The 10384-nt window shown below is 36.5% G+C and overlaps 1 long non-coding RNA gene and 1 pseudogene across 1 annotated transcript in view; both read left to right on the top strand.

The window, feature by feature from the left end:
- Positions 2–1406, top strand: LOC107632855 (annotated as a pseudogene).
- The window catches only part of LOC110270053, a 1133-nt gene continuing 713 nt past the window's right edge, over positions 9965–10384 (top strand). Inside the window, exon 1 of the long non-coding RNA XR_002359053.1 lies at positions 9965–10237. This is a non-coding gene — a long non-coding RNA (uncharacterized LOC110270053). The remainder of the gene's footprint in view (positions 10238–10384) is intronic.

Here is a 10384-nt window from a genome sequence, read left to right as displayed (position 1 = left end):
CGACACTGACAAAGAATTCATTTACTTAGTCGTCACTCTGAAAACCATCCCTCACAAATCCCGCATTAACCCTTACAAGGTCCCTTTACCCCACTCTCTCCTCTCTCCCTTCAACGAGACTTGCCTCATCATCGACGACAGGTCCAAATCCAAACTCACTAAACAAGAAGCTCAAAAGAAGATCAAGGCCAATAACGTCGCCGTTTCCAAGGTCCTCAGGTTGTCGAAGCTGGCCTCCGATTACCGCCCTTTCGAGGCAAAGCGGAAGCTCTGTGATTCATATGATCTTTTTTCGCTGATAAGAGAGTGGTGCCTTTGATGCCCAGGCTGTTGGGGAAGAAATTCTTTAAGAAGAAGAAGGCAGTGTAGGTGGACTTGACTAAGAAGAATTGGAAGGAGCAGGTGGATAAGGCGTGTTCGTCGGCGCTTCTGTTTCTTGGAATGGGGACTTATTGTGTTGTGAAGGTTGCCAAGGTTTCCATGGAGAGTGAGCAGATTGTTGAGAATATAATGGCTGTCATTGAGGGGGTTGTTGAGGTTGTGCTGAAGAAGTGGGCGAATGTGAGGTCCTTGCATGTTAAGCTTTACGAGTCGCTGGCGCTGCCTGTCTTCCAGGCTATTCCGGAGGTGAAGTTGAGGATTGAGGGAAGTAAGGTTGAGGAGGCAGAGAAAGAGAAGCAGACGATGGAGGAGGAGGAGGAAGAGGGCGAAGACGATAGTGGCGCGAAGGCAGTGAAGAAGAAGAAGAAGAAGGGAAGGATTCATGAAGTTAGATACATGGATAGCGAAGTTGGTGAGGATAATGTTGAATATGTGGCAGGTAGTGAGGATGATGGTGGTGGTGTTGTTATGGAGGAAGATTTAAAGGATGCTGGAAAAGGTAGTGGAGAATTGGCGAATAAGAAGAGGAAGAAAGGGGCATTGAGTGAGTTGAGCAGTGTCAAAGAATTGAAAAAATCTGTTAAGAAAAGTGGTAAACTGAATAAATCTGCAAAAGTGATGAAGGAAAATTCCATCGAGAAGAGTCAGAATAGTGAATTATCTGCTAAGGATGGAGATTTAGGAAAGAAGGGGAAGAATATCAAGAAGAAACAATCTCTATTGAAGTCAGAAGAAGATGATTTGAAAAAGAAAGTGAGGGCTAAGAAAAGTAAGAAGGCTGCTTAAGGTTATTATTAGGATTTACTGTTAGATTTCACTGCTTGATTTAACTCTTGGTGGCTGCCATGTGTTGTTTTCACTTGTTGAGTCCTCTGGCAGATTTTGTATCAAGCATAATTTATTTTGTTATTCTTTCTGCGTTCTGTTTTGATCATTTTATAACTTGCTATTGCTACTATCCAATATTCCTATACTTGAGCTTTAGATTGATTTGTGAGAAGGAGAATCAAAATATTGTTTTCTCAGTTCAGAAAACTCTTTTAAGTTGTTTAGATTTCATATTGTCAGAGACTCCATAGAAATTGTGAGACGAATGGTCCCTTACTTTAAAGTAAAAGGCTTATCAAAGTTTAGCTTGAAAATCTACTACCTCCTATTTTGCCTAAGTATATCTCTGAAATTATTGTCTTCGATATCTTGCATGTTGGCTTCTAGTTTTCATTTCTTGAGCTCCAAGAATATTAGAAAATGGAAAATCTATTACTCTTGTTGACTTCTTTTTACAGATTGAGAGGATTAAAGAAGCTTATGATACTCTTGAATTCATCGTAGGACTTGGGATATATTTGTTTTCCTAGTTAACTCTATTATGATTTGTTATATATCGAATGTAAATGGTGTCAAATGTACTTATGTTTCATTCGGGAATTTAGAGTAGAATTGGGTAAAGAGTGAAGATTTCTTTAATTTAGAATGAACATATAAATTTTTATTGGTGAATTTTTTTTAATTCTATAAAAAGCAATTTTCACTCTTCACTCTTTACCCTAGCAATATACCCTTTCATACTTGCATCTTTTATTGTTTTGGCATTTATCGTCCGTGCCGTAGTTCCAGTTAACTCAAATGATATAACAAGCTTACGTATTCCTTTAGTTCTGTGTTTTTTGACGTATTGAACATTAACTAGCATACTAGAAACTTGTATATTCCAAAGTTATTTCTTTTTTTTTTCTTTTCCTTTCCTTTCCTTTTTGTTATTTTTTTTATAACTTTATATTGAGGGTCATCTGGTCTCTTATTCACTTGCATACTTTCTTCATGGCTGGAAGATACTTAGCATCTGTTGCAAAGTGTGATTGAATGAGTTATAATTCAGGGTTTTCCAGGTAAATTTCAGTTATTTCAAAAAATAGATTTTCTCAATTTTTTTTGTCGATTGTTGTTATAAAGTGTGATTTCTCACGCTCTTTAAGTGGGACAAAAAAAAGCATGCGAAAGATGTTAAATGTTATAAGATTACACTTGACAATAGGTAAGAGGGAAAGAAACATCATTCCCTTTTTGTTTAGACATCATGGATTCTGCCTCATTTGCTTCATTTTCTGGTTAGTCAGCATGGTTCCTATTCACATGTCAATGAAGGATCAGATAAATTGGATCTGTGTTATGCTTTTAGGTGATGATACTTTATAGCCGCAAGTTGTTAAAATTATCAAAGCAAGTTCTACAAGAGTATTTGAATAAGTTTGATTTGTGAAATTTGGTTTGTAGCGTTGCAAGTTGTAATTACTGTCTATATTTCTCTCCGGTATTTTGTTGGCGGTGATGTTACACGACTAAATTATTTTAATGATTAAGTTCAATTAAGTTAGTTTAATAGTTTGAAAATTGATAACAAAAAATTTTTAATTGAAGAAAATGGAGAAAAAACAAGAAAGAGAGAGTATAAAAAAAAGAAAAATTTAATTAGATGTAGTTATAAAATTAAGGGATAAATATTGTTTTGGTCCCTCACGTTAAGGGTCGGAATCGAACTCGTCCCTGACGTATATTTTGATTTAAAATCGTCCTTAATGTTATATTTGGTATTAAAATCATCCTTTTTGACCATTTTACCCTTGTATTCTCTCACCTCTCTAACTTCAAACCTTATCTTCTTCACTCCACCGTTACAACACAAAACACATAGCGCAGCTCCTTCTCCTTCTTCTTCTTCACACACAACAATCACTCTTCTTTTTCTTCTTCACACACAACCATCACACACCACCTCCTTCTTCTTCTTCTTCTTCTCCATTACAGACAACCGCCACACACACTTCACCTCGACGGCGACCTCCACCCTGATGGCGGCGACCTCCACCCTGACGGCACGGCGCTCCACTCCGACGGCGCAGCAACCTCCACCCAACGGCTTAGTGACCTCCAAGCACAGCAGCGGCCAATGACGACCTTCACCTCGACGGTGCAGTGATCTCCAAGTGCAGCAGCGGCCAACGACGACCTCCACTCCGATGGCGATCTCCAAGAGCAACAACGGCGACCTCCATGATTTTTATAAGATAAAGTTTCATTCTTTCTGTTTTAAAAAGAAATTAAATATGTTGTTGTTGTTAGATTTGGAGAATTTGATGTTGTTCATCATAATCCCTAATTTCCTAATTTTTATTATTGGTTTTGTTTTTATTCTTATTTCTGGACTTTTGGATTTTTGGATTACTGTTGTATTTTTGTTTTTGAATTTTGTGTTTCTCTCTAATTTTTGTTCTTTTTTTCTTGTATTTGATTGTTCTTGATAATTAAAATGATAATTTTTTTATTTTTGTAATTGGAGATGAATTTGAGTATTTTTAATTCTTGTAATTGGATTTTGTTAATTGTATTAAGATTTGAAGTTTTGAGTTTGTTAATGGAAGAATTTCTTCTTCTGGAAGAAGAAGAACAAGAACAGAATTTGTTCTCCTGGAGGAAGAAGAACAAGAAGAATGAAATGGTGAAAAAAAGGGGTATTTTTGTCATTTAAAAAAATAAAATATTTAAAAGGACAATTTTAAAATCAAATACAACATTAAGGATGATTTTAAATAAAAATATACACCAGGGACGGGTTTGATTCCAACCCTCAACGTGAGGGACCAAAACAATACTTATCCCTAAAATTAACTTGTTTATATTCCAAATGAAATATGTTTCGTGGTTTATATTTGTTAGTGATGACTTTCAACGGGACTTTAATATTTAGGATTTTTTTTAAGATGCCTATTTTTACTACCTTAGTTTTATTTTTCCCCTATATATATATGCTAGTATGTGCATAAGTAGTGCTCGAATATCATGTTTTTTTATTTTACAAATAAGTGTTTTTTTAGCTAACATTTTGGATTAATCTATGAGTTTAATATTTTGTATTTAGTATTTTTTATATCAATATCTCAAATTTGATAAACATGATGTAAAGAAAATAGGTTATAATAAAGAAAAATGGTATAAATTATTAAGATTAGTTAGTTTTTTTTTTCTTTAAGTTTGTTTATGAAATTGCAGCGGTTCAAAACTGTTGCAAATTTTTTTTTGAAAATGCACATAAGTTTGTGGTGGTTTTGTAATTGCTGCCATTTATTTTTTAAATCCGCTCATTGCAATAGCGGTGGTTTTAAACCGCCGCTAAATCAAACAACGCTAATCCTTGGTTTTGTATCGGTTGTGTCAGCGGTTTCTTAGAACCACTGCAAAATCAAATATCCACCCCCTAAATCACAACGCTTCTGGAACTGCTGGTATCTAAAATTGCGGCAAATCCATAAAAAATTGCCGCTATTCGACGTGTGTCTTGTAGTGAACAAAAGTGACGTTACCATGTAGAGGAGGAAGATACAAATACTTATCATATTAGATTTTTAATTGGAGTTACGGATCACAAGAAATCGAAGGCAAAAGCTCATGGGAGGTCACGGTTCTTCTCAAGCACACTCTCAGTCTCTCCCTCTTTTCTTTCAAGTTCATACGGTGATGAAGGAAGGAAAATGAAAATAATTAAGGCCGATGGTGATATATGAGGATTTGTGGTGTTAAGTATTAGGTGTCATGGTTAATAAATTGATGAAACATGTGTCATAATTATATATATGTACATATGCATATAAACCACATTTCCATTTTCTTTTCTTTTGTTCACTTAGAGGCTTCCGCCAAGTGAATGGAACTAATGGTAATGATAATAATTAATGGTAATATAGTGGCTAGGTGTCAAGTTCAGGAACTATTGAATCAGCGGTTTAAATTATAAATATCTTAAATGAATAATTATGAAAATTAAATATATTATTACACAAGTAATAATGTATATAAGGTTAAATATATATGAATTACTAATATAAATGACATTAGTAACTTAAGGATGAAAGATATTTGATGAAGCATTAACAACTCTAAACTCATCAAAAAATACTGATAATTACTTATATTGACAAATATCGGACTTGATAATAATAGTAATATTAGCAAAACTTGCAAGATTTGAAGCGATCATACAAGTGTGAACTCCCTTGCTTAAGGCCACCTAAGAGCTTTGACTTGCAATAGTTACAAATAACTTTTCACTTGCCATCAATTCTTTGTCTTTTGAAATGATTCATCACATCAGAAGTTAATTTTCTTTTAATTCCACAACCATAAGGAGTTGAGCTTTCAGTTTGTGATTGTGCTACTTGAGTTCGTTGGTGTTGGTATTTTTAAACTAGCATTAGCTTCCTGTTGAGACTCAACCGTTGCTGGCAGCACTGCTACTGCACCTTGTGTTTCACCTTCCCTTGTAAATGATGAAGGTTTTTGAAAGAATTGAAACAAAACAAAACAATTCATACATAAAAACATAGCAAATTCATTCATCATTCATAAAAGTATAAGATCTATTAACAACAACATAATAACAAGACTTAGAAAGTGAAATTTTTACATTAACCCTAACTACCAACAACACTCAGAAAGTAAAATTTTCACATTAACAGTAACACAATAACAACACAAGGTTCAATAACAGTTCCAGGAGAAGAGGAAGAGGAAGATGAACCTAAAAGGTCTTTGTCGACGACAAGTTTAGCGAGGGAGACAACGACGTTCGTGAAAGAGATGATGGAAGATCTTCAGAGGCGATGGGCAAAATCGCAAGAGAGAGGGATAGAGGAAGGGACTGGAGAGTGAGCAGAGTTTATGGGTTGTGGATTCACCTTCCGCGACGACAGATCTTCACCTTCTACGATGGCGAAGCTTGCATGGGAGGGACGAGGAGACCTCAGCGACACTTACGACAAAAGAGTATGGCGGTGGCGTAGTTGGAGTCGGTGACGTCGTAGATGGTGTCGACGATGGAGAGCAGAGGGAGAGAGGCCAAGCATGGTTGGAGAGAGAGAGAGAGAGAGAGAGAGAGGGGTGGGTAGATAAGAGAGTGCAAGTGTGCAACCGTATGAGAGTTCAAAACTAACGTTTTTCTTCCTTACTTGCTATGCATCTTATATATATATAAAACTATAAAAGGCATTTAAGTAGTTTCACTTAAGTGGAGATTCAGCGGGTCCCCATAGGGAGGGTACCTCAGTGCCCACCCCTTCTCTGTTTATTAGTAGGGACGCGACTCCATCCCCGTGGAGACTTAGTGGGTCTCCATTTTCCTCCCCATCACAGGTAATTTTCACAGGTTCAGATTTTTTTGTTATCCCTACTCGTCACCCCTACTTTCAAACCATGAAGGGTAAAAGTCACAAAGCGCCCACCCGTCCTGTCCTACCCAAGCCTGCCCAAAACGGGTGGGGTAGGTTGACCCATCAAAGTCAAACGAACTAGAATTTCTAAACCATCTCGTCTAACAGGGGGACAGCGGGCTAGCTCGCTCTTTTAGCCCTTTTTGTAAAGCTAAATTATAATGTAACTAATTGCTTAACTAAGATTAATTCAATAAAATCCTAAATATAGACACTATTTTTTGAGAAAAACTCTAAACGGCCCCTGACAATTACCTCGAAAGACAACGAGGCATTTAACAAAAAAAAAATACCTAACCCAGCTCCTGATTACTTTTATGGGACTGATTAGCCCATGTAGTAGTGTTTTTTTTTTGTTTTTTGTTTTCACAGGGGCTAATCAGTCCCATAAAAGTAAAGTTCAGGGGCCGAGTTAGGTTTTTTTTTGTTGGGGGCCTCATAATCCTTTCGAGGTAATTGTCAAGGGTCGGGTTGGGTATTCATTCTTTTTTTTTCCACAATCAAAATTGATCATCAGAATACAATTCACATAATGAGAGTCTTTTGCAAAATCAAAAGTTTTTTAGCATAATCAGCGAGTAGAATATAACTGAAACAAGAAGTAGAACAACATAATTATAATTTTTATCATAATCAGTGAGCAGCAGTACTTAGAAGCATAACAATCCAGAACCCAAAGGCAGTGTGTAAAGGTGAGCAAACAATCGACGACGAGCGACGAACAACGATGGCAAATCTACGATTGCTTTGATGTCGGTGCAGAGGAGGAGATGTGGCGTTGTCGGAGAATGAGTTAAGAGAAGGCAGAGAGGCTTGAATTGAGAAGAGAATTACGGAATTGATTTTTAGGTTTTCTATTATTTTTTCATTAAAAAACAAAAGAAAAAATAAAGCGATTGCCCGCTGGTCCAACTTGCCCTACTCCCACCCAAGCTGAGGGTTTGGTGGGCTTTTTTATTTTGACGAGTTCAAAATCTTAATCTATTTGACAATTTTTGGCAGTTTGATGAGTTCGACCTATTTTGTCATTTCTAATGAAGAGTGTTAGTGGAGTTGAAGTGCAAAGTAGTTTCTATTACATGGAGTTTTTTATTATGCGTGAATTAAAATTTTATCTCTAGATCCTTATCTATCTATCTATCTATCTATCTATCTAAAAGGGATATAAAAGTAATTTGATGTCCAATTTTTTTAAAATATCTTTTATTATATGTAATTAATAAAATAAAACATTTTGTTACTTACCTAATTTCAAATTTATTATTGTTATTTTGTTACTTGGCTTACCATTAATCTTACGTCAATAACTTGGAAAATATGGAGGACCTAAGATTACATTGTTTAAAGGTCGGAACAAAAATGTTCATTTTGAATAGTCTTTGCCATATATTATTGATTGCGATGATATATATAAAGATATGGATGTGTGTTGTATGTATTATTATTAATGGCTGAAAATGAAAGAAATATGATTATATAATATCGACTATGCTACGTGTACACTATGTGTGATTATGCAGCAGTGATGTGTGACTAGAGAATTAGATAGTAGAGAATCAAAGAGTAGAGAGAAAATGTAATTGATTTTTATTCTCTTTTAGTAGCCAAGAGTGTTATTTATAGATACATCAGAGGGTATATATTACAAGAACCAAGATCAAGAAAGGTGAGGCTCTAACTACTCCTTGACTGTATCAGTTTGAGGCCCTATATTAGAAGTGGTACTCTTCACATCCCCCCTAAAAGTTAGTGTGAAATTGGAAACCACCCTAAGTTTGGTTCAAAATTTATGAAAGAGAGTTGCTGAGAGGGGCTTGGTCAGCACATCAGCTACCTGAGAATCAGAAGGAATATGAACCACAAAAAGTTAGCGTTTTGCAACTCTATCTTGCACAAAATGCAAATCAATTTCAAAATGTTTGCTGCGATTATGAATAACTGAATTGGCAGCAAGCATAACAACACTCAAATTATCGCAGAAGATGGTTGGGGAGATAGTTTGTGGTATGCCAAGTTCCTATAACAACTTCTGCACCCAGAGAACATCAGCCTTGCATCTGCCAAGCACCTGAATTCTGCTTCAGTGGAGGATCGACTCACTACATTATATTTCCTACTTCACCAAAAGATGGGATTACAGTCTAGGTAGACACAATAACCACTGGTACTTCTTCTATCCTCTAAGTCACTAGCCCAATCAACATCTGCAAACACCAGAATACGAAGATCAGTAGATTTAGAATATACTAAACCATGATGATGATACGTACCTGAGAGATATTTGGGTATGTGCTTTAGAGCTTTCCAATGATTCTTCTTGGGATTCTGCATGAATTGGCTAATCCTATTTACAAAAAAGGCAATTTCAAGTAGCATATTGAAAGCCTCCAATCAGTGAATGATATTTAGTTGGATCCGCAAACTCTGGTGAGCCTTGGGAGACGAGTTTTAGAGTAGATAACATAGGGGTAGGTACAATTTTTGATTCATGCATCTGAGCTCTGTGTAATAGATCCAGAATATATTTTGACTGAGATATGTGTAGGTCACCATTAGGTAATTTATTGAATTCTAAACCAAGAAAGTAATGCAGGCCGCCTAAATCCTTAAGAGAGAATTTATTGTGAAGAGATTGAATGAGAGTTTTTATTTCAGATGCATTACAACATAAACTAAGAGGTAGATAGTAGAAGTGTTAGTGATTCGAACAAATAAAGAGTTATTAGCCTTAGTATTAGTAAAACCATAATGAAAAAGGGTGGAGCTAAGAGCAGAAAACCAAGCATGAGGTGCTTGCTTCAAGCCATAGAATGTCCTATCTAACTTACATACTAAAGTAGAGTTAGAGGAAGCAAAACTTGGTGGTTGCATCATATAAACATCCGCATCCAATGTGCCATTTAGAAAGGCATCATTGAAATCGAACTGCCGCAGAGGCCAGCTTTTTGTCACAGCAATAGAAATCATAGTCCTAATGGTAGATGATCTTATAACAGGACTAAAAATCTAGTTAAAATCCAAATTTTTAACTTGGTGACATCCATTAGCTACTAGTCTTGCCTTATATTTTTTTATTGTATTGTCCGGAGCTCTTTTCACGACATACACCCACTTCATCCAATGACTGTGGCGTTGGGAGGAGGTGTTGTGAGAAGCCAAATGTGATGTTTCATTAAGGCATTATATTCTTTTTGCATGGCCCCTAACCAGTGGGAAGAATTCAAGGCATGTTTCAAGGATGTTGGTTTTGGAAAAGATAATGGAAAGAGAAAGTAGCACTTAATACTTTTGGTTTGTAAATGCCAGATTTTGACTTGGTAACCATACTATGTTGGTTTTGAGTGACCTGGGGGGTGGGGGTTTGGCAAAAAACAGGAGCTCCTGAGGGTTTAGTTTCTATCGCTTGAATTGGAGTAGCACCAGAAACATTTAATGAGGAGTTGGTGGAAGGTTGGACTGAGAAAGGATGAAGATTTGAGAGATGGGAATTGGAAGAGGTTGATATAAGGGAAGAATTGGCAGGGTGTACAATCTCAACAGTTGGAATATGAGGAGGTAAAATAGGAGGAGCTAAATCTTTGGAGGAAGAACCTGCAGTATAGGGTTGGCAACGGGGCGGGTAGGGGCAGGTTTTTGCTAACCCGACCCCGCTCTGCCGTACAACAACCCGCAAAGAACCCGCCCCGCTTCTACCTGCAGGTAGTAAAACGTTGAACCTTAACCCGCCCCTGCGGGTACCTGCC

This window comes from Arachis ipaensis, chromosome B03 (genome assembly GCF_000816755.2).
Source record: "Arachis ipaensis cultivar K30076 chromosome B03, Araip1.1, whole genome shotgun sequence".
Taxonomy (NCBI): Eukaryota; Viridiplantae; Streptophyta; class Magnoliopsida; order Fabales; family Fabaceae; genus Arachis; species Arachis ipaensis.
This window is presented reverse-complemented; position numbering and strand designations above follow the sequence as displayed.